The 22031-nt window shown below is 53.2% G+C and overlaps 1 protein-coding gene across 1 annotated transcript in view; it reads right to left on the bottom strand.

Annotated features, from left to right (window-relative positions):
* EPB41L1 (erythrocyte membrane protein band 4.1 like 1) overlaps nt 1-19394 on the bottom strand; it is a 123591-nt gene extending 104197 nt beyond the window's left edge. Inside the window, exons 1-2 of the mRNA XM_082670332.1 lie at nt 19327-19394; nt 2046-2096 (exon numbers count right to left, since the gene is read on the bottom strand). The gene's annotated coding sequence lies outside the window, so the exon portion shown is untranslated. The remainder of the gene's footprint in view (nt 1-2045; nt 2097-19326) is intronic.
* Between the last annotated feature and the right edge of the window lie 2637 nt (nt 19395-22031).

Here is a 22031-nt window from a genome sequence, read left to right as displayed (position 1 = left end):
CTGTGCTGGCCATGGGCAGGGCAGGGCAGAGGCAGCATTATGACTGCTCCTGTGTGTTCCAGCACAATCCCTGTCATCTGGGCTGCAAAGGACAGTCCGCAAAGCATGTTCTAAAGAATCATCCTGACCCAACGGCCTTCACACACTGCTTCCCAGAGCCTTGGGAATCTGCAGAGGCACCTCCAAAAACACCCACAGAACAAAGGGCAGTAAGGAGGGCAACAAGATTCTGTGTAAATTGCTGCGAATTCAACCACAGCAGTTCTGTCGCGAATGCGTACATATCGGGATTCTGCTGCCCCCAGAGATCTGAAATACCTTATTCTAACGGACGCTCAGAAGACTATTAAGAAGTAACCAAGACTGCTGTGTCTACCCCCATTCTCCAAAAAAGAAAACTGAGGCCCAGAAAGGGGAAACGATGAGGCCGAGGCCACAGAGCACGTCAGTGTCAGCGCACGCACTTGAACGCAGGGCTCTGGACTCGCAGGCCAAACGAACTCCACTGCACCAGGCTGCCTGTGAAAATCTATCATCTCTCACATTTCCTGTCTCCTCCGGTAAACTGATGGTAGTTAATATCTAGAGTCTCACCTTTCTCAGCTCTGACTCCTGCAGAGCTGCCTGCCTCTGAGCCTGGCTCCTGGGAGGGCTCCAGAAGCTCAAGGAACTTGTGGAATAAATGTATGAACCGACCGCGACCTTCCCCCTACCATGTACACAGACACTCAGTTCCCCTTCTCCCCACCCATTTGCCCAAACGTCAGGGAAAGCCTGGCAGGCCCCCTCCTGGGAACTCCTAATCCACCTCCTCTGTCCTGGCTGTTCCGTGACTGTGGACAGAGGATTCCTTGTTCGCAGTGCTTCCTGCCCAGAGATCTCTGTGGGGCCCATGCGCTGGCAGGAAAGAGTCAAATCTCTCCTTTAAACTGGCGTTAAAGCACCTCTGTCCCTACCACCCCCGGGAGCAACATGCTCCCAGCTCTGTTAGGCATCTGTTCTACCTGCCCTGGCCTGGCTCAGCCCCACCTCAACGCCCATAGCCTCTGCTCCCTACACATACACACACACATACGCACACACACAGGAGAGTTCCCCGAGGTACAGAGGTGCCTCACATCTAATCAACAGTAAAAACCAGAGGATTCTAGAATGACAACATCACAGCCCTGGCAGTTGTGCTTTACTAGTAACCCCACAATGACATTTGCATAATACTTCACAATTTCCCAATCAGTATAACTTCATTGGCCCAGTTCCCTCTCCACACCCTCACCCTGCCAGTGTCACGGAACCCGGGAGGTGGAAAGGGGCTCTGACATGTCCCAGGCCAGCAGTTTGCAAAGTGTCTTGCACAGAGCCCAGGACGGGTTTCCGTCATTGTCTGAGGGCTGCTGGTGCTGTGGACTTAGCCAATTAGAGTCCCCCGGCCCACCCCAACTTCGACCACGGCTGCAATCCCACCCCTCTATTGTTTTGTACACTGAGATTCTCTGGGGTTCATTTGAAAAGGGGATTTCACTGCTGGAAAGTCTGAAAGCAACTCATTTACTCTGAGCCCACCTCCCCGCCCTGACAATGTATATATGACCCTGAGGCCAACAGAGAGGGACGTGGCTGCCCCAGGTCACGCAGGAGTCAGTGGCAGAACAGAACGAAAACACCCTCTTCTGAATCTAGTCTACAACCTCACAGTGGTTAAGCAAAAGAAAACAAGGTCTGCAAGTCAGCAGATCCGGCTTCCAGGTCCGAGGCCACCCGTCCCCAGCCGTGGTGGACAGATCAGCAATTTGGGCAAAGCGTGCTGCCTAGCACAGAGGTGCTTAATGAATACCCACTGCAGTCCCTCCTCAAAACAAGCCAAAACCAGAGATGACCCTCAGCACCGCCCCGCTTTTTCAAACCCACCAGGAATCTGTGGCCTAGACAAATCCTCTCGCCTCCCCAGCAGTAAAATATATTAAAACAGCCTGAGGGCTGACAGACCAAATTTGTCCAACCCGAGCAAAAGAGACAGGATGAGGCTGAGCCTCTGTAACACTCACCCCTGCTGCGACCACACCGGCTCCCTGGGGGTAAGGACGGCAGTCAGGCACCTGGAAGGAGGAAACGGTGTTAGCACCTCCGAACTGAGTTCGTGGACCCAGCGTGGAGCTGGAAACTGAGAGGCTGGCATTTGACTCTCTGAGGAACCTTTGGGAAGTTGCTGAACCTGTTACACAGAAAGGCCTGTGTGACGATGCAGAGCAAAAGGGAAAGTAACAAATATGAAACTGGAGCGGCCAGGAGGGGCCAGGCCATGAAGGGCCTTGGAGGCCGAGGTAAAGAATTCAGTCCTGAGTCTAAGAGCAATGAGAAACCATTGACCTGTAGGGTCGAGAATGGACTGGAAACAGGCAAGAGTAGCTTTAGGCATGTGAGTTAGGAGGCTGTTGTGGCTGTCTGGGGACATGTGACAAGGGCCCAGGCTGGGGTGGGGACAGCAGAGCTCGGATGAGGTGGATGGATTCCAGAGCTCTTTTGAGCGGTGGTATCTCCAGACTTCGGCGGTGGACCAGATCTGGGGGGATAAGGGAGAGAGAGGTCTGCCAACCTCTCAGGTGCCTGTTTCATGTCAGTCCCCTGGTCTCCAGCACCCAGGACGAGCCACACCCATTGTTCTCTCAACCTGGCCTATCCTTAACTCAGTTTCCCCATCTGTCAAATAAACATGGTTGGGGACTTCCCTGGTGGCACAGTGGTTAAGAATCCACCTGCCAGTGCAGAGGACATGGGTTCAATCCCTGGTCTGGGAAGATCCCACATGCTGCAGAGCAGCTAAGCCCGATGCACCCCAGCTACTGAGTCTGCGCTCTAGAGCCCATGAACCACAACTACTGAGCCCGCCTCCACAACTACTGAAGCCCGCATGCTCTAGGGCCCATGTGCCGCAACTACTGAGCTCGCGTGCTGCAACTACTGAAGCCCACGCACCTAGAGCCCGTGCTCCTCAACAAGAGAAGCCACCGCAATGAGAAGCCCACACACCACAACGAAGAGTAGCCCCTGCTCGCCGCAACTAGAGAAAGCCGGCCCGTAGCAGCAAAGGCCCAATGCAGCCAAAAAATAAATTTAAAAAAAATTTTAAAATAAAATAAACATGGTTGGACTCAGGGGTCCCTAAGGTCTTTTTAGCATTAATGTTCTGTTCTGGTCTAATTCACTCACAGAGTATTTAAGCCCCTTTTCAATCATCTTTAAGCCCCAACTGCAGGCCTGGCCTAGTACACAGTGGGCAGGATCGTTGGAGGGAGCATCCTCGGGGCCCCTGGAGTCACACACTTAGAACAGTTATCTCCAGGTGAGATGAAGTATTTCCGCTTCACGTAGAACACAAGAACTGAGCAAATAGGAAGACCACCTGGGCTGAGCTTGGAACAGCAGAAGCAGAAGCTGTGTGCCCGAGCAACTTGTTCCTGCCCCCGCTCCAGAGGCCGGTAGGGGCCTCAGGACATTGTCACTGCAGCTGTAACATCCATCACCCAGCGGCTTACGACCTGGTTCCCCATCCACTGTTTCCCAGAGCCCAGGCTCACCCTGGGGGCCAGGTACCGAGGGACCTGGGAGGCAGTGCAGGACAGTGGTTTAAGCTGGGGCTCCGCAGCCATGCAGACCGGTTTGAATTCTGCCCCCACCTCTTTCTAGCAAAGTGGCCTGGGGCAAGTCACCTCACTTCTCTGAGCCTCGGTTTCCTCATTTGGAAAGGAGTCATAGTGTCTGCTTCCAGGGCTAACGGGAGGATTAAATGAGACGCTACATGTGGAGAACACAGCACAGTTCCCTATCACAACAATCCAGGAGGAGTCGCCATTTACGGATGTGGACACTGGGACCCAGGGAGTTGAAATGACTCACTGAAGATCATTAGAGAATCAGCACAGGGGTGAGACCCAGAGCTCAGGGTCTTAACTGCCCGGTTATATGCTAACCATTTGGGTTCCTCTTTATTTATTATTTATTTTAAAATTTTATTTATTTTATTTTTGGCTGTGTTGGGTCTTTGTTGCTGTGTGCGGGCTTTTCTCCAGTTGCAGCGAGCGGGGGCTACTCTTCGTTGCGGTGCGTGGGCTTCTCATTGCGGTGGCTTATCTTGTTGCGGAGCACGGGCTCTAGGCACACGGGCTTCCGTAGTTGTGGCGTGCAGCCTCAGTAGTTGTGGCTCGTGGGCTCTAGAGCGCAGGCTCAGTAGTTGTAGTGCTCAGGCTTAGTTGCTCCGCGGCATGTGGGATCTTCCCGGTCCAGGGCTCAAACCTGTGTCCCCTGCATTGGCAGGTGGATTCTTAACCACTGCGCCACCCGGGAAGCCCCTGGGTTCCTCTTTTTTAGATGAAGATGTTGAGACGAAAAAATTACAAGTGACTTGACCAGAGCCACAGAGGGAATTCATGGCAGAAGAAGGATTTGAACCTAGGCCTTCTTGATGAAAAATCCCCTGGTCTCCCCCACGGCTACCCAGAAAGTAGGTGTGTGTGGAGAAGCTTCAGATTTCAGGGCCCTTTAAACCTGGAACAGGGACAAATGCAAATCTGGGCAGATGGAGTGAGGGTGGTGGTGAAGCTACCTTGAGAGGAAACCAGAAGGAGCGGGTGAAACAAAAGCCTCTTTCTCAGCGCTCACTGGGGACTGGGCAGGAGAGGAGGGGCTGACAAGCAGGGCCATCCGTCCCGCCAGGGCTGAGCTGAGGGCTGGATCTAAACAAACAGAAACAGTTCCAGCTTGGCCACCAACTTGCTGGCTGATCCTAGGGAGGTCACACACACACATACACACACTCGGGTCTCTGTTTCTTCAACTCAAGAATGAGACAGTTGTACTGAATGGTGTCGAGATCCCTTGCAGTTATAGAAGACTATTCATAACCATTTCTCATAAGCGCCAGACTCCTGGTCAGGCCCTGCTCTCACAAGCCCCAGAGGGGGACTCTTAACGCTGGCTCCAATATTCCTACAATAGGCATGGGAAGTCCTGCATTCAGGTTCTGGCTATATAGCCAGGTCACTTCCCCTCAACAGGCCTCACCTTCCTCATCTATAAAATGGGCACACATCTTTGCCTGATCACCTATAGAACCAGAAGATCCAAGGAGCTACCCCTAAAGGCAAGCAATCCCCACCCCAGCTCCCACCCTCAATCTCTTTTAACTCCTCCTTTCCCTCTGACCCATGTCCCATTTGGACAAATGGAATAACTGAATCCAAGCTGATAGATGCAACAGCACTAGCAACAACTCCCACAACCAGGAGTAGTAGTCACCACTGCCACAGCTCAGACTCTGCCGTGCAAATGTGCAGGCACTGTGCTAAGCGTGCACTTGGATTATATCTCAGGTGATCCCCTCCATCAACGAGATAAATCCCACCCTTAGCCTAGATTTACAGATGATAGACTAAGGTTCAGCAAAGTGAAGTGACTTGCCTAAGGTCACCCACAGAGCAAGTGCATAGCATGGCCACCCAGACAGGGGCTCTTCATCTGACACCAGAAGCCCTGATCTTATCTTTGAGGCTATGGAGTTATTCTGCGTAACATTCCACCATGGAGTGTGGCCCAGGTATGGGGGGTGGTGAGTGGGGGAATATCTCGACTTCACCTTCACCCCCAAACCTCCCCGAATAACTAGGCTCTATTTTCTTGTATGATTATTCAAATGTGTCCAACTCAACTTAGGGTAGAACAGAGCTGTCCAATCAAAACATAATACAAGCCAAATATGTAATTTAAAAGTTTCCAGTAGCCACATTTAAAAGAGTACAAAGGAGTGGGTGAAATTAATTTTAATAGTATATTTATTTATTTTTATTTTTTTTTATTTTTATTTTTTTGCGGTACGCGGGCCTCTCACTGTTGTGGCCTCTCCCGTTGCGGAGCACAGGCTCCGGACGTGCAGGCTCAGCGGCCATGGCTCACGGGCCCAGCGGCTCCGCGGCATGTGGGATCCTCCCGGACCGGGGCACGAACCCGCGTCCCCTGCATCGGCAGGCGGACTCTCAACCACTGCGCCACCAAGGAAGCCCTAATAGTATATTTATTTAACATGTCATCAATATCAAAAGTATTATTGAGGGAATTCCCTGGCAGTCCAGTGGTTAGGACTCTGCGCTTCCACTGCTGGGGGCCCAGGTTCAGTCCCTGGTTGGGGAACTAAGATCCCACAAGCCTTGAGACCTACCCCCACCAAAAAAGAAAAAATCCAAAAGTATTACTGAAATATTTTACAATCTTTTTTTTCATACTAAGTCTTCTAAATCCAGTGTACACCTTACGCTTACAGCACATCTCGATTCTCACACTAAATTTTCATCAGATATTTACAGTGTCTTAGCCTTGACAATTGAAAAAGTGTTTGCACAAATCTAAGTTCACAAACATACACAGAAGTTTTCCAATAACTGGAATATTCTTTTTAATTTTTAAATTAACTAAAATTAAATAAGATTACAAATTCAGTTCCTCGGTGACACCAGCCACATTCCAAGTGCTCAGTAGTCTCACGTGGCTGGTGGCTACCGTATGGGGCAGCTCTAACAGTCAAGTCCTAGAGGGCGGGACTGGTGGCCTCCTTGGCCCTAAGCCAGAGCTAGGCCTCCCAAAATAAAGTTGAATGTCAATAGAATGGTGTCTACTTATTCCAACCCCCTACGGAGCCTGATATTAATATCGACCTCTGGTGCCTTTATACTTACAGCGCGGGTGACAAAGGGACAGAGTACCCATTGCTCAGATGGCACTATGGCTCCGAGAGACGGGCCATCACTCCAAGGTCCCCCAGGTTTGACCCACAGCCTGTCTGACTTGGAAGCCTAAGCTCTGTCCCTAAAGCTTGGCAGGGGCCCGGTCTGGGGCTCAGGCTTCTAGCCTTTGCCACTAAATTCCCTCCTGTCCCAGTCTAAATGGCAAAGAATGGCCCCTAACAGGATAACCAGTGAAGAGGGGAAAGGGAAGGAAGTGGCATGGGCTGCACTGGGTGACGGTCCTGCACACAGGGCTTAGGCCGCTAGGGTACAATTCCCAACCCTCCCCACCCCTACCCAGCAGGAGGCAAAGCCAGCAAGGTTCACTGGCTGCCTGCCCTCTGGGTTGGGTCTCCTAGGCTCGGCGCCATGCCCTCCCCCACATCTCGCCCAAGAACACTCACCCAGAGGCCCCTGGACTAGGGCCAGAGCCTGTACTCACCTCCCAGGGTCACCTCAGCTGGAGTCAAGGGAAAGGATCCAAGGGGCAGTCCACCTCTCACCCCCCGGGGAGGAGGGGAGGAGCAGGCCCTGGCGGCAGATTCCAGAGTAGGGACAGGGTGGCAGGTATAGGCCAGAAAAACCTGGGCAGCTCCACCCCTCTCCTGGGGGGCACAGCTAGCAGTCAGCCCTCTCCCTGCAGCCTAACCAGGTGAAACTCTCGCCAGTTATTAGGTTTAACAATTAACTCTGATTGGTTTCCATTTCAGCAGGAGGCAGTTCCAGCAAAAAGTACCATCTGGGGCTTCCCTGGTGGCTCAGTGGTTGAGAGTCCGCCTGCCGATGCAGGGTACACGGGTTCGTGCCCTGGTCCGGGAAGATCCCACATGCCGCGGAGCAGCTGGGCCCGTGAGCCATGGCCGCTGAGCCTGCGCTCCGGAGCCTGTGCTCCACAACGGGAGAGGCCACAACAGTGAGAGGCCCGCGTACAGCAAAAAAATAAAAAATTAAAAAAAAAAGTCCCATCTGGGGTAGATGGACTTGGAAGGGGATAGAGGGGAAGGGCTTGGTGTGAAGGGAGAAAGGGGTGTTTAGTGAAGCAACCCACTTCCTCCTTCTGGTCCCAACCTACCAGTGTGGGGCAGCTAAGGGGTGACAGCATAAGTTCTATAAGGTCACAGACAGCTCCTGGCACATAGTAGGTGCTCAATAAATATTTCTAATTAACAAATAAGGGGGTGGAGTGATGGAGGAGAAATGAAGGAAGGCAAAAGTTCACTTGTCCTGGGTCCTTGCTGAGACCAAGCTGGGCTGAGAACCAGGAGGGCAGCCACCCAGGACATGCCAGGCAATGGCTTTGAAGTCCCCCAGCCCTGGCGCTGCTCTTCCTAGCTGTGACCTTTGCAGCCCTCATTCTTCCCCATAAACAAGGGGTGACAGATAACACTACGGTATCACCTACAGGGCTGTACAAGGCCAGGCCCAAGAGGCTGGGATGCTCTGTGCCGCTGTAATATAGTCTTGTCTCTCGCTGCTTGGCAACAGCCTCCTCTTCTCAGGCCACCCCCTGAACTCCCCCACATCCCAATATTCCCCTGGATCCCACCTATGTGGCCCTTTTTCCTTTCCGGGAAGGAAAGCCCGGGATGATGACGGCTCCAGCCCACTCACATCCTACTCACCTGGGATCACACACACACCCTGGCAACCGACGGTTCCTAATTTGGCATTTGTTTGTCATTTACACCCCTCCTTGGGCCCCCTCCTCGGGCCCCCTCCTCACCCTCTTCCCCTAACCTAGGCCTACAAACGACAAAAGCCCACACCAGGCTGGAGCAAAACTCACTGTGGCCCGTTCACTCTGCGTCCTTGGGCGGGGCCTCCCGCTTCTGGACCTCTGCTTCCCATCTGTGTAATGTGGTGGTGAGGGGGCGTGGATTAAGAGATCGCTTCTCCAGATATTTAGAGATTCTGACATTTCTGGGATCAGTTTGCGTTTTAACTTCAGACAGACCAGAGTTCAGATCCTGGCCAGGGAAACAGGCAGCCTTGATATTATGAGAAAGACTCTGAGAACAGGCCCGCAGATGCCCGGAGCTACAGCTCACCCCTGAGCATTCTCAGCTCAAGCCTGGGCAGAGGGACAAAGGCCCTGAGGGCTCACTGGGCTCTCCTACCTCCACCATAAATCCCCAGCTTTTTATTTCTGCCCCACCTTTCCAGTCTTCTCTCTGTCGTTCTCAGTAGCGGCATCATGAGCTACCATTCCCCCAATTTCTTCTTGGTGAAACAAGGCTTGAAGCTCCCCCTCCATCTGGGGTGCTGACCCTAAGGCCCTTCTAAGTGGAGGTTCTAGAGCTGCCTCGGCTTCCACTCTGCCCTTTCCTGCATCCTGCCCGCATCGCTCCAAGAATGCGCCCCACTTTCCCATGCCCGGCCTGGCACTCGCCTCCTTTATCTCCACAGGGAATACCTGTCTCCCTGCTCCCCACGGCCCCCTCCCACTTCTTGCCCATCCAGCTCAAACCTCCAGCACGGAGTCTACACTGATCACTCACTCCTCAAGTCACTCAGCCATGTCTCTCCCAGACACTGCTCCCCAGAGGAGAGGCTTACCAGCCCTATGTGACCTTAAGACCCTGCAGACCAAGGAACTCCTGCAATTATTTGTCTCTGTCCCTCACCCTTGCCCCCCAGCACCGTGAGAACACAGTAGGTGCCTGCTAAAACAACGATAATAACCATTACCTGAAAAATAATGAATTATAATTGCTTATTGATCATTCATTCTTTACAATGCTCAGATCTCAGCATTTTACAGGTATCATTTCAGTTCATCCTCCCAAGCCCCCCATAGACTTGTCATTCCTACCCCTTTGTCTTCAACTGAGGAAATTGAGGCTCAGAGAGGTGAAATGATTTGCCCAAGGTCACATAGCCAGGAGATGGCAGTCATAAGACTGGAATTTAAGTTCTTATCCACCGCCCTACTTGGCCTCCCTCCAATCCACACATAAAGGAGGGGATATGTGAGAAGCTGTGACCTGCCAGTGATGGGGCTATGGGGGTCCCATAGAAACCAGCCCAGCCCAGGGCCAGAGGCAGATTCCATAAATAAAACTTCACAACCTTCTATTAGGTACCTACTCTGTGCAAAGCCCTATGCTAGGTGCTGGGAGCACAGAATATTACATGAGACATCTGGAACTCACAATCTAGCAAAAGAGACAAGCCACGTCCCAGGATAAAGTCAAGAGCAAGCAGAACTTGTCCCCAGAGGAGACCCGATAAGGTGCTAAGGGAATGCAGAGGACAGCAAGACAAATCTCCCTGTGGGGTTGGGGACGGGAGGGCTCACAAGGCTTTGGGGGACAGAGGTTGGCATCTGAGCTGAGCCTTGACAAGGCAGGCAGGATTTCAACAGTGACTGGGGAAGGACCGGGTGTGGCATTCCTGGCAGAGATGAACCCAGGAAGTTGGGGCAAAGACACAGGTAAGCACTGGGCGTGTCCCAGGAGCCACAGCAAATGCATTCTCCAAGCCCCTCCCCTTGGCACTGGTCCCAGGTGTCTGGCCCTGAAGAGAGGCCACCATGAGCGTCCCCAGACTCCCAGGCAGCTGATTCATTCTGGTAAGCGGGTGTGGAAAGGGAGAGAGTGCTGAGTGCCTGGGCGCATGGTCTGCCAGAAGGGGCTCAAGGGGCTAGAATCCAGGCTCTGTACAGACTCTCTCAAGATGGGAGATGCTGAAGGGAGGAAGTGGCCCCACCAGAAGTGGGTGATGCTGGGGAGGAAACAAGGAAAGGGGCAAAGACTGTGAATTGGGCAGCAGTAGACCTGGCTTCCAGAACTACAGATCAAAGCTGCGTGGGACCTTGGGCTTATCCTGTCCAACCCTCATTTTTACAGCTGGGAAAACTGAGGCCCAGATAGGGGAAGAGACCGGTTCGCAGTCCCTTCGCAGCAGAACCAGCCATGTGCTGAGAGGTAGGAGAAATCTGCCTTCAATGCTTCACTCTGCCATGACCCCCCAGCGACCTTCTCCAGTCATTAGGCTCCCACTCAACAAAACAGCCCTGAAGTCGGCAGTTCTGAACTTTTCTGGGTCGTGACTCAGAGACTCACGTGGTGCGTGTGGATCCTTTCCCAAGGACAGGGAACACTCTGAGAATTGTGCATGCCGTTTCGGAAGTTCACAAACATCTGAGACCAGCGTTCCCCGAGGGCAGTCTGAGAACCCTCTGTGTCCCAGTCACCTCGACTGGAACCTATTAAAACAGGCTGATTCCAGGGCCCCCACCACGTGGTGCTCAGCCGCTCTCCTTTTAGCTGGTTCACAGATTGAACATAGAGAGGGCTCTGTGGCTAGAAGTTTTAAAGCCACTGCTCATTAATCAAGGTCCCTTCTGGTTGAGCCACCTGCTCAAGCTGGCCCTGGTCATGGTCATGGTCGTGGTGAGGGTGAGAGGAGGCCCAGCAAGCTGACTGCAGCTGGCTAGGTTCTGAATTGACGTTCTGAGATCAGCAGCCCTGCCTGGGAGAGAGTCCGGACTCCTGGGCTGCACTTGGGGCGGGAGGAGGGTTCCTATCAACCCCAGCCTAAAGGTTCTTTTCCTCTCTCCAGACTCTCACTCCAGCCCTCAGTCAGGTCCGGCTCCCTTCCTTTTCCTTTCTACACAACTCTGCTCCTGAATCTCCGTTTCCTGGCTGCAGCCTCTGCCTCCCTCCCCTCCATCACCGAGCCTGACAGAGGACCTCCAAGCCCCCAAGCACCCTTCTGAGGAGATAAAACTATCATGCTTTGCAGATGATAAGCTCATTTAATTGGGAGACTCAAGATAATCAATGAAGAACTGAGGTGGCCAGTGACAAAACAACATCTAAAGAAAAAGCCAAGCGCCTGCAGTCCTGCCCTGTTACCTGCTCTTGACGCAGCATCTCTCCAACAGGTGGGCAGCTGCCTAGAACCAGAGGGGCTCAGAGCCTTGTCCTTCCTGGTAGGAAGGCCAGTCCCTGATGGGGTGACAGCATAGGTTTAGGAAGCAGGAGACCCCACTCTCTGAGCCAAGAATCTGTTCTCCAAATTTGAGCAAGTGTGCATCCCTCTGTGGACCCCTAAACGTTCTCACAGCCTCCATCCGGGGCAGTATAGGAAAGACTCCAGACCACCTGTGGGCTTTGGCTAGATCTGGCTTTAAATCCAACTGTGCCACTTGCTGGCTGAGGACTGGGTAGGCCTTGGGCAAGTTATTTAGCCTCCTTTAATAAAGTGGGGACCGTAATCTCTGCCTCACTGGGTAGTTGCAAGGATTAAAAGACATAAGGCGCATAAACCACTGAGCACGGGGCCTGGCACATGGTGAGCCAATAAACGTAAGCACTTGTTTATCAGTCACCAGAGCGAGCCTCTGACGAGGAAGACTCTAGGCTTTCTAATTCTTAGGTGGCCTCAAGCAACTCCCAAACCACCCACCGGAACTGGGTCTGGAGGCTTTATCTTTAGAGCTTTAACCCAGAGAGATGATGGGGAGAGAGAGGAGGGGGAGGTAGGGGAAGGGAGAGAAAGAAGACTGAGAAGAGGAGGGAGGAAGGGAAAGGAAAATCAAGGGTGGGGGCGGCCTGGCTTCCCCAGCTTGGGGGAAAGGAAGATGACTTCAGGGAAGCTGCCAACACAGGATAAGCCTTCTCTCCTTCCCGGAGCCTCCCCAGGCCCGCCAAGGCAAGGCTTAAAGGGACACAGTCTGCTGAGAAGCACCGCCCTGGCTGTCAGCAGGGACACTGAAGCCTTGGGTTACCTCCAGGCTCTGGCTCCCCACGCGGCTGCTGCCTGCCCATGACGGCCTCCTCCCCTGGAGCAGGCAGAGACGGCCAGAGCCGGGCTGAGAACAAAACCACTTGCCCATTCAGCCTGCAGAGGCACTACTCGCTCACTTAGGACTCAGGGACCCCCTTGTGGATTCTGATCCTGACTCAGCAGGACTCCCCCCACTGGGTCCCCACCTCCGGGTCCCATGCGGAGCCCTCTCCAGGCCTCTACCTGCCCCAAGGTCCTGCTTCGGAGGCTGAAGTTGCGACTAGGGAAAAAGCACCATTCAGACTCTAAACAGGAACCACAAACGAGGTGTTCCGATTGCCACTGACCAGCTGTGTGACCTGAGGGGTGTCACTTCCCTCAGAGCGTGTTTCCTTCCTCTGGCTAATGAGGGCAACGGAGGACGAGGAGTTTCTCTAAGGTTCTCCCAACTCCGACAGCAGCTATCCTACTGGTAGGATACCTTGGAGCACAAAGGGGCAAAGAGGACTTGCCTCAGAAGAGGAGTGTGCCGAGCTGGGCTCTGCTGAGAGTGCCGTGGATGTGGCAATGGCCAAGGGTTATTATGAAGATGACGATTATAATTTAAAAACACAGCCACAAACTCTAAAGCAGTTTACAAAGAGCTTTCTCATTATCCCCTGGGATTCACAATCTGGTGACTTAAGTAGAGCTGGACGATGATTATTCATATTTGGCAGATAAGGAAAGTGAAGCAAGATTTAAGTGGCTTGTGACTTCCCTGGTGGCGCAGTGGTTAAGAATCTGCCTGCCAATGCAGGGGACACAGGTTCGAGCCCTGGTCCAGGAAGATCCCACATGCCGCGGAGCAACTAAGCCCATGCACCACAACTACTGAGCCTGCGCTCTAGAGCCCGTGAGCCACAACTACTGAGCCCATGTGCTGCAACTACTGAAGCCCGCACACCTAGAGCCCATGCTCTGCAACAAGAGAAGCCACCACAATGAGAAGCCTGTGCACCGCAACGAAGAGTAGCCCCCACTCGCCACAACTAGAGAAAGCCCGCACATAGCAACGAAGACCCAACACAGCCAAAAATAAATAAACTAATTTAAAAAAAAAAAGATTTAAGTGGCTTGTCCAGGCTACTAAGTGCAGAGAAGGGGGAGTCAAAGCAGAAGCAGTAATTACGGGACGCCTGCTGTGCGTCACCTCACTAGGCTCACTCATATCTGTTATCTTGACCAAGTGTCACCACCACAACCCGGCACTGCAGGTGCTACTGTCCCCGTTTCAGAGAAGAGGACACTGAGGCTGAGAAAAAGCCTCATGGCTGCTCCATTGCAAAGCCTGGATTGGGACCTGGGCTTGTGGGACTCCAAGACCTGCAGTCTTTTCCATCTTCCTGTATGTACTGAGTTGAATAGTGTCCCCCCAAATTCATGTCTACACAGACGCTCAGAATGTGACCTTATTTGGAAATAGAGTCTTTGCGGAAGCAATGAGTTAAAATAAAATGAGGTCATGCTGGATACGGGTGGGTCCTAAACCCAAGATGACTGGTGTCCTTAGAAGAAGAGATGACACAGAGACACACCAGAGAAAGGGAAGAAAGCCATGTGACAACAGAGGCAGATGCAGCTGCAAGCTAAGGAGCTCCAAGGATTACTGGCCGCCACCAGAAGCTGGGAGAGGGGCACAGAACAGATGCCCCTGCCACCCACCTCAGAGCTTTCAGAGGGAACCAACATTGCCAACACCCTGCTTTCTGACTTCTAGCTCCACACTGCGAGAGAATAAATTTCTGCTTTTTAAGGACACCCAGATTGTGGTATTTCAATAAGCAGCCCTAGGAAATTAATACACAGTGAGTCCATTGAGCAGCAGACCTGAGACTCTTAAATTCCATTTTTCAGATTCCCACTCATTAGGCAGCCTTGGAGGTTAATGGAGTCCTGGGGCCCATGGAGGAGTCCTTCTCATCTCTCCTTCACTTCCCTGGTTCAGGCTGGCCTGAAGTCCATCAACGGGGCTTCTTCCATGTCCCAGGTGTCTAGCCATCCCACTGGGCCCTTCCATCATGCACATAAGCACCCTTTGAGCTCCGACTCCAGATGGACCATCCTCCCCCTCCACCCAGGCCAGCCTCTACCACCACCTGGAGAGCTGTGGTTTTGAAATGCAAATCCGATCCTTCCTGGCTAGCTTAATCTTCTTCCCTAACTCTTCACAACCTGTAGGACCCAGAGCCTGTGTCAGATCTGGCCTCAAATTCCTCTTTATCTCCAGCCACTCACCCCACCTGTCCCCACCCCTCACCGCCTTCTGCTCCAACCACATGGAACTATTTGTATTTCCCCTAACAAGTCGTGGTGCTTTTGCACATGCTGCTCCAACTACCTGGAAAATAAAATCCAGCCCAACCACATTTACCTCCATGAACAGCCATACCTTGCCACCTTGTACATTGTTCATCATTACAGGTCTGCCCTGCACACTCAGCCTGGGAACACTGTTGTATTCATTTCTGTCACTGTAGGCCTAGGGCCCAGTATAAAGGCATTCAAGAATGTTGAACTGTGGAGTAGCCATAACAGTAGCAATTGCTACCATTTACCAAATATTTACTATGTGCTCAGCACTGTGCCGAGCATTCCACGTATGTTACTTCATTTCACTCTCAAGACAACCCTTTGAAACGGATGCTATTACTGATCCTGTTTTACAGGTGAGAAAATGAAGACATGAAGTCACTTGTCCAAGTCCACGCAACTAGTAGGTAGCGAAGACAGTGCTCCATACTCTAGCGCCAGTGCTAGTAACCGATGTTAGGTACACCATCCATCCTAATACCCTCATTTTACAGAAGAGGAAACAAGCAAGAAAGGAAGAGTGACTTGCCCACAGTCAGGTATCAAGATGTGGACCTAGATCTTTAGATTCCTTATTCAATGTTCTTCCTCTTCTCATTCTTGCAGGATCTTAATCCAGGAGGACACAGAAAACAAGGTAGGCTGTATCTCCTAGAGAGCTTTTTCCCGTCTCCCCTAGAGCAGAGCCCAGCATAGGCCTGGCCACACAACAGGGGCTCAAATCTATAGCCAGGCGACTTAGCAGTAAAAAAAACCAGATGAATCTACTTCAACAAAGTCTGAAGCCTGGGGACTTCCCTCGTGGTCCAGTGGTTAAAAATCCACCTTCCAATTCAGGAGACGCAGGTTCGATCCCTGGTTGGGGAACTAAGATCCCACATGCTGCGGGGCAACTAAGCCGTGCACCACATCTACTGAGCACACGCTACAACTAGAGAGCCTGTGTGCTGCAACTACAGAGCCCATGCGCTCTGGAGCCCACACGCCACACTAGAGAGAAGCCCGCGTGCTGCAACTAAGATCTGATGCAGCCAAAAAAGAAAAGTATGAAGCCTGCTTAGATATTACAATGTCAGGCCTCGAGAGGACAAAGGGTATCCTTTAATACCATCTCCCATATTAGAAAGTCAACCATTCAACAAATTTATTGAACACCAGTCATAAGCCAGACATGGTGTGGTGGCACTAGGAAGACTGATAAGCAAGTTTGTGCCCAGATGGCATTTTCAATCCAGTGAGGAGAGACAAACAACTAACAAGTTCATGTATAATTACTTATCTCATAAGTGTTATGAAATACAGGGAGCTATAAGAAGGTATAACAGGAAAAACTGAGTTATCTTAAAGGAGTTGTTGGTGAAGGCTCCCCTGAGAAAGTGATTCTTCAGTTGAAATCTGAAGAGTGGGAGTTAACCAACATAAGAAGCAGGGGGGGCTTCCCTGGTGGCGCAGTAGTTGAGAGTCCGCCTGCCGATGCAGGGGACACGGGTTCGTGCCCCGGTCTGGGAAGATCCCATGTGCTGCGGAGCGGCTGGGCCCGTGAGCCATGGCCGCTGAGCCTGCATGTCCGGAGCCTGTGCTCCGCAACTGCAGAGGCCACAACAGTGAGAGGCCTGCGTACTGAAAAAAAAAAAAAAGAAGAAGCAGGGGAAGGGTGTGGTAGACGGAGGGAACAGCATGTGCAAAATCCCAGAGGCAAAAGAGCTCCTGCTGCCTAGATGAACTAAAAGAAGGCCAGAGTGACTGGTTTCTAGAGAGGTGGGCAGGCCTTGTAAATCAACGTAAGAAATGAAGAAACGAAGCAGAGCAGGGAAACCCCTTGCTCAGAACCTAGCCCAGAGCAGATGCTGTCAACAAGTCATTGAATTATTTTGTGAAGGCGTGATTTGTCCAAGATCACAAGGAAGACCTGGGACTTGAAGCCAGAACCTCTACTTGCCAGGTTAGGGCTGTCAGCTACTTCAGGTATGTGTGTGGAAGGGGGCAGGAGATGCTTTCCAGGTGTTTCATCCTATAGGAGGTTCCAGCTCCCTGCCTGCACCTCTCTTGAGCTCTAATGTGAATCAGGATTTCCTGTGTTTGTTAAAACATAGACTGCTGGGCCCCACCCCCAGAGTTATTGATTCAGTAGATCTGGCGGGAGCCCCAAGAATTTGTATTTCTAACTAGATCCTAGGTAACCCTGCTGCTGCTGGTGGGGTGACCATACTTTGAGAACCACTGCTCTAGACTAGAATATACGAGGGCAAGGAGGAGTGGTGAGTGGGGCCCATGGCCAGGATCCTTGGGAGCTAAAAGGGTAGATTCCTAAATGTGGGTAACAATGAGACAAACTCTAGCACTCTGAGAAAGGGAAGGGGACTCAAAGTCTCAGAATCCAGCCTACTAGCTGCTCAGCTAGGGAAACTGAGGCTTAGGGGGTTTAGACCCTTATATAAGAGAAGCTCAATAAAAATGTGTTGAGTGAACAGGTAAAAACATGAAAGGTTTGACCAAAGTCCAAAGGAAACCCCTGCACCAAATTCCAGGGCTCCTGAGCTGCAGACCAGAGCCTTTCCTACCCTGGGAAAGGGATTCAGGAAAGGGGACAGCAAGCTCAGCTTTCCCCCAGCTTCTGCTGCCTTCAGTAGGGAAACATTTTTAAAATTGCAAAAATCTGCTGTTGGCCCCCAATCCTATCACCCATCCACCCTCCTTCCTTTCACACTCCCAGCTCCCTCCCTTTACACTCCAAATCCTGTGCACTTTATCCTGGCAAGCTGAGTAGCAGAGGGGGAGGTGAAGTTCTAGGGAAGAAGAACTGGAAGTGGAGGGTGAATTCTTACACTTGGATAGCCTTCTTCCAGAACACTTCCTTCCTCTTGTAAGAGTCTCGGTTTCTATCCTCATATCCAGTCTAATCCCAGTCTACCTACATTTCAGTACCAGCATCTGAAACCCACAAAGCCGGGGGCTAAATTTCCAAACCACCTTTTCACCCAGTTTTTCTAAAATAGGGTGGCCCTGGACAAAATTTTTCTATCCTATTCCAGTTGGCAGCAAAATGCCACTTATCTTGCAAACCCACATGCACAGACTCACTAACATACAAACAGTTATGTGTACATAAAAACAAATATACTAAAACTCATTAAGAAACACATACACATAGACTTCAAGAGATGCATGATTCACTGTTCACTGATAAAATACATCTGCACCCCCAAATGCACAAGAAACACACACATGCACACATCTCCAAATGCATGCGCTGCATCGATACATGAAGAACGGAGTAAGACACACCCAGAGACCTCTCTCAAAGTAGACATCTGAGGGGGCGTTCCTTGGAGGGTGGGCACTGGCCCTTTAAGAGAGTGGTTCTCCCTCCTCCCTTCAGGGCACCTAAGGTGCGGCTCTACCCCAGGGAGCTGGGAGGGGTGAGGATGGGAGTGCGGCTGAGCTGGCCAGGCCCAGTCTGGCTCTGGCCGACTGTCCCCGCACCACGACAGGAAATGGATCCCTGAACCGACTAGGTCACCAGCCTGGGGACCGCTGTCTCCACCATCACCAACACACACACCCGGGCTCCAGGCAGGACACGCCCTCCGCTCCAGCGGGCCCCTCTGTCAGCCCGGCTCCCTCCGGCCCCCGGGGTGTGGCCGCCCACCTGCCGGCAAGGAGTCTAGGCCCAGCGGGGACGCTCCCGCCGCTGCCGCCGCCCTCTGCCCCGGCCAGGTGCCCGGTTCCCGGCGACGGCAGCGCTTCGGCCGCCGCCCCCACCCCTTCCTCCAGGCTGTGCGGAGACAAAGCCGCGCACACGCACACGGGGGCTACGCGGGGCTACGCGGGTGCACACCCGCCCTCACACGCGCACACACGGGGACTCACAGTGGCGCGCGCGCACACACACACACTCCGCCACAGGTTCCAGCCACAAGCGAAGCCACTGGCACACACCCTCATCCAAATGTACACACACTCGGCTACACTTTCAGACACACCCTCTCATAAACACATTCACGCATAGACGCGCGCACACACACCGCCCAGCCCAGACGCGCGGAGACACACAGGGCACACACCCTCTCACACACACACAGATGCACACCCGCTGCACACACGCACGCGCGCACACACCGATCATCCACTTGCACAGACCCACAGGCACACGCGCGCTCACACCCAGCACACACCCGGCGACGTGGACCCCGACACACATACCGCGCCAGCACTGAAACGCACAAACCGAGGCCCGGGGCTCCCGGCTCGGGCGCCCGCCCCCCGCCTCCCGGCTCGGGCGCCCGCTCCCCGCCTCCCGGCTCAGGCGCCCGCCCCCCGCCTCGGTGCTGTCCAGCCCCCCGGAGCCTGCCCGCCGGCCTGTCAGTGCTCGAGGACGGGAAACCGAGCCTGGAGCCCTCGGTGATCACCCTCCCCACACACACCAGCCCAGACGCGGCGGGGTCCCCGGGGCCCGGAGGAGGCGGCTAACCTGGCTGCGGCGGCGCGGCTTCCGGGCGCTGTCTGTCCTCGGTCGGTCTGTCCCGCGGCCGCTCGGCAGGCTCCGAGGCGCACTTGAGCTGCGCACAAATGCCCCGCTCGCTCGCTTGCTCGCTAGCTCCCTCCCTCCCGCGGCGCAGCCCCCTCCCCGCCCGCCCCCCTCACCCGGTCTCCCCCCTCCGCCCCGCCCCGGCCGGCTCCCCAAGAGGAAGCGGCGGCGATCCCGGCCGCCGCGGCAGCCACGGGCGAGCGAGCGAGCAACCCGGAGGAGCGCCGCCTGAGCCCGGGCCGCGCGTAGGGAGGAGCCGCGCGGGCCCCTGGGGAGAGGAGGAAAGGAGGGGGCTGAGCCCTGCGAGCCCGCCTGGCGCTGGTGACCCGCCGCCCGCTCCCCAACGTGGGCCGGCGCCTACCTGTGTCGCCGCGGAGCTCGGAGGCCGGGGCGAGCGGCGGGGCGACGAAGAGGAGACCCCACCCTGGGCCCCCTCGCCCTTCCCGTCCCAGCCCGGTGGGCTCGGGCCCCGCCCCCGGCCCCCTCCTGGTCCCAGCCAGCGCCAACCTCGGTTTTCCCTGGCCCAGACGCCTCGGCTCTCGGCCCGGTGCCCCGGGCTAACCCCACGGCCCGGCGCCCAGCTCGCCGGCCTCCTCCACCTCCAGCCCTGACCTGGCCGACGCCCACCCGCCTCCCCGCCGCCCTCCCATTGTTCCCGCGGCCCGAGCTCGAGGAAGACCGCGCCGCGCATTCCAACCCCACCTCAGGTGGCGATACCTCTGGACCCTTGGGGAGGGGACCCCCAAGGGCTGGACCCTGGCTCTGGGCGCCGACGCCCACCCTCCACAATCGCAGGCACGCCCAAAGTAAAGAGCTTTCCTAAATTAGAGTTAAAATCACCACTGCCCTTATAGGTGCTCCTTCAGGTCCTAGTAAAGACTGAGGCTGGGGGGGGGGGGGGGAGGAACCACCCCAAGGTCAGCAAGCCTGAGATAGCAGCGAGGAGAAGGTGGGGAACAGATTAGGTATCCACATTACATAGAAGAAGAAACGGGGAATTCCTGCCCAGGGCTCCTGGGACAGGGACAGGCCCTCCAGAGCTGCAGGGAATAATGAGCCTGACCTCCTTTGTTAGATACTACATAAAACACAGAGACGTGGAAGAAGCACTTTCAGAGGTTTTACTGGATGAAAAGGCCTACTAAGCACAGGAACTCTCACCTACTTTGTCTCACTTAGCCCTGACCGTGGTCCTATGCAGCAGCTGTGATCATCCCCATTTTATAGATGAAAGCGTGTCCTAGGTCTCTCCAGCAGGCAGCGCAGAACCAAGATGAAGCCCAACAATTATTCAAGTTCTTCACTGCGATCCCCCCTCCAGTATAGGATACTAAGTGCCAGGTGAGCAGCTAAGAACATAAGAAATCAAGGAGGGCAGGCCTAGTTTGGGCCTGGAAAGACTTCCACAAACTAAAAGAGGGCAGAAGTGAGGGCACTGAGACCCCAAAGCAGGACTGAGTATGGCTTGTCCAGGGGAAAATTATAATTAATCATGAGAACTAATCATAGCTAATGTGTTTGGAGCACTTACTGTATTTCAGGCACTGTTCTAAGAGCTTTACTTGCACTAACTCATTTAATTCTATAACAACACTGTGGGATGGAGGTTATTTTTTAGGAAACTGAAACACAAAGATATTACATAGTTTATAAAGTGGCAGAGCCAGGATCCAAACCCAGGAAGCTGATTCCCAAGCCTGCACTTAACTACCACAGGCCAGAGAGAAGCAGGCCTGAATGCGAGGCAAAGGCATTTGAATTCTTAGGGCACCCACCGCAGCATGACTCTTTACTTGCCGTCTTCTGTCTCGCTATGTGTACCCAGTACCCAGTACACAGGGCCTGGAATATAGGCTCATCTGTTAAACTATTGCATGACTGAGGCTGGAGTGCAGAGGGCCGTGTGCAGGGCTTGGTTGCAGCTCTGTCTGCTGTGCTGGGCATTTTTATCAGTGGTTTTAGATGAAGCAGAATAAGGCATGAAACGCTAATCATATCTACAGCCATCAGGAAGTTGGGAGGGCCCTCAAACACTCCAGAAACCAAAATTAGTTTCCAAAAGGTCTCGGCAGCCTTGGAGCTGAGCTGGAACTAACAAGATGAGGTACCACAAGGGATAAATGTAAACTCCTGCCCTTCAGTCCAAACCACAGCAGTCCCACAAAACTTTCTAGGATGATGGAAATGTCCTAAATTGGCGTTGTCTGATGTAGTAGCCACTAGCCACCTGTGGCTGTTGAGCCCCTAAAATGTAGCTCCTACAACTGAGAAACTAAAATTTTAATTTCAATTAATTTTAAAATTTTAACTTTTTTTTCTTTTTTTCTTTTTAAGTACTTTAAATGTAAATTGTCACATGGGGCTAGTGGCTGCCATATTGGACAAGTGCCCAAAATACAGGGTAGAAAGAATCCAGATTAAGAGCAGTTCCGGTGAAAATGACTTACAGGTTTGAATTGACCTCAAGCTCAACAATGCAATGTGGCTGCAAAAAAAGAAAGAAGGAAGGGAGGGAAGGAGGAAAGAAAAAAGGAAGAAGAGGAGGGACTCCCCTGATGGCGCAGTGGTTAAGAATCCACCTGCGAATGCAGGGGGCACGGGTTCAATCCCTGGTCTGGGAAGATCCCACATGCCGCGGAGCAGAGCCT

The sequence above is a fragment of the Grampus griseus genome, assembly GCF_964374135.1.
Source record: "Grampus griseus genome assembly, chromosome: 14".
Classification (NCBI taxonomy): Eukaryota; Metazoa; Chordata; class Mammalia; order Artiodactyla; family Delphinidae; genus Grampus; species Grampus griseus.
The sequence above is the reverse complement of the archived record's forward strand: the minus strand, read 5'-3'. Positions and strand labels throughout refer to the sequence as shown.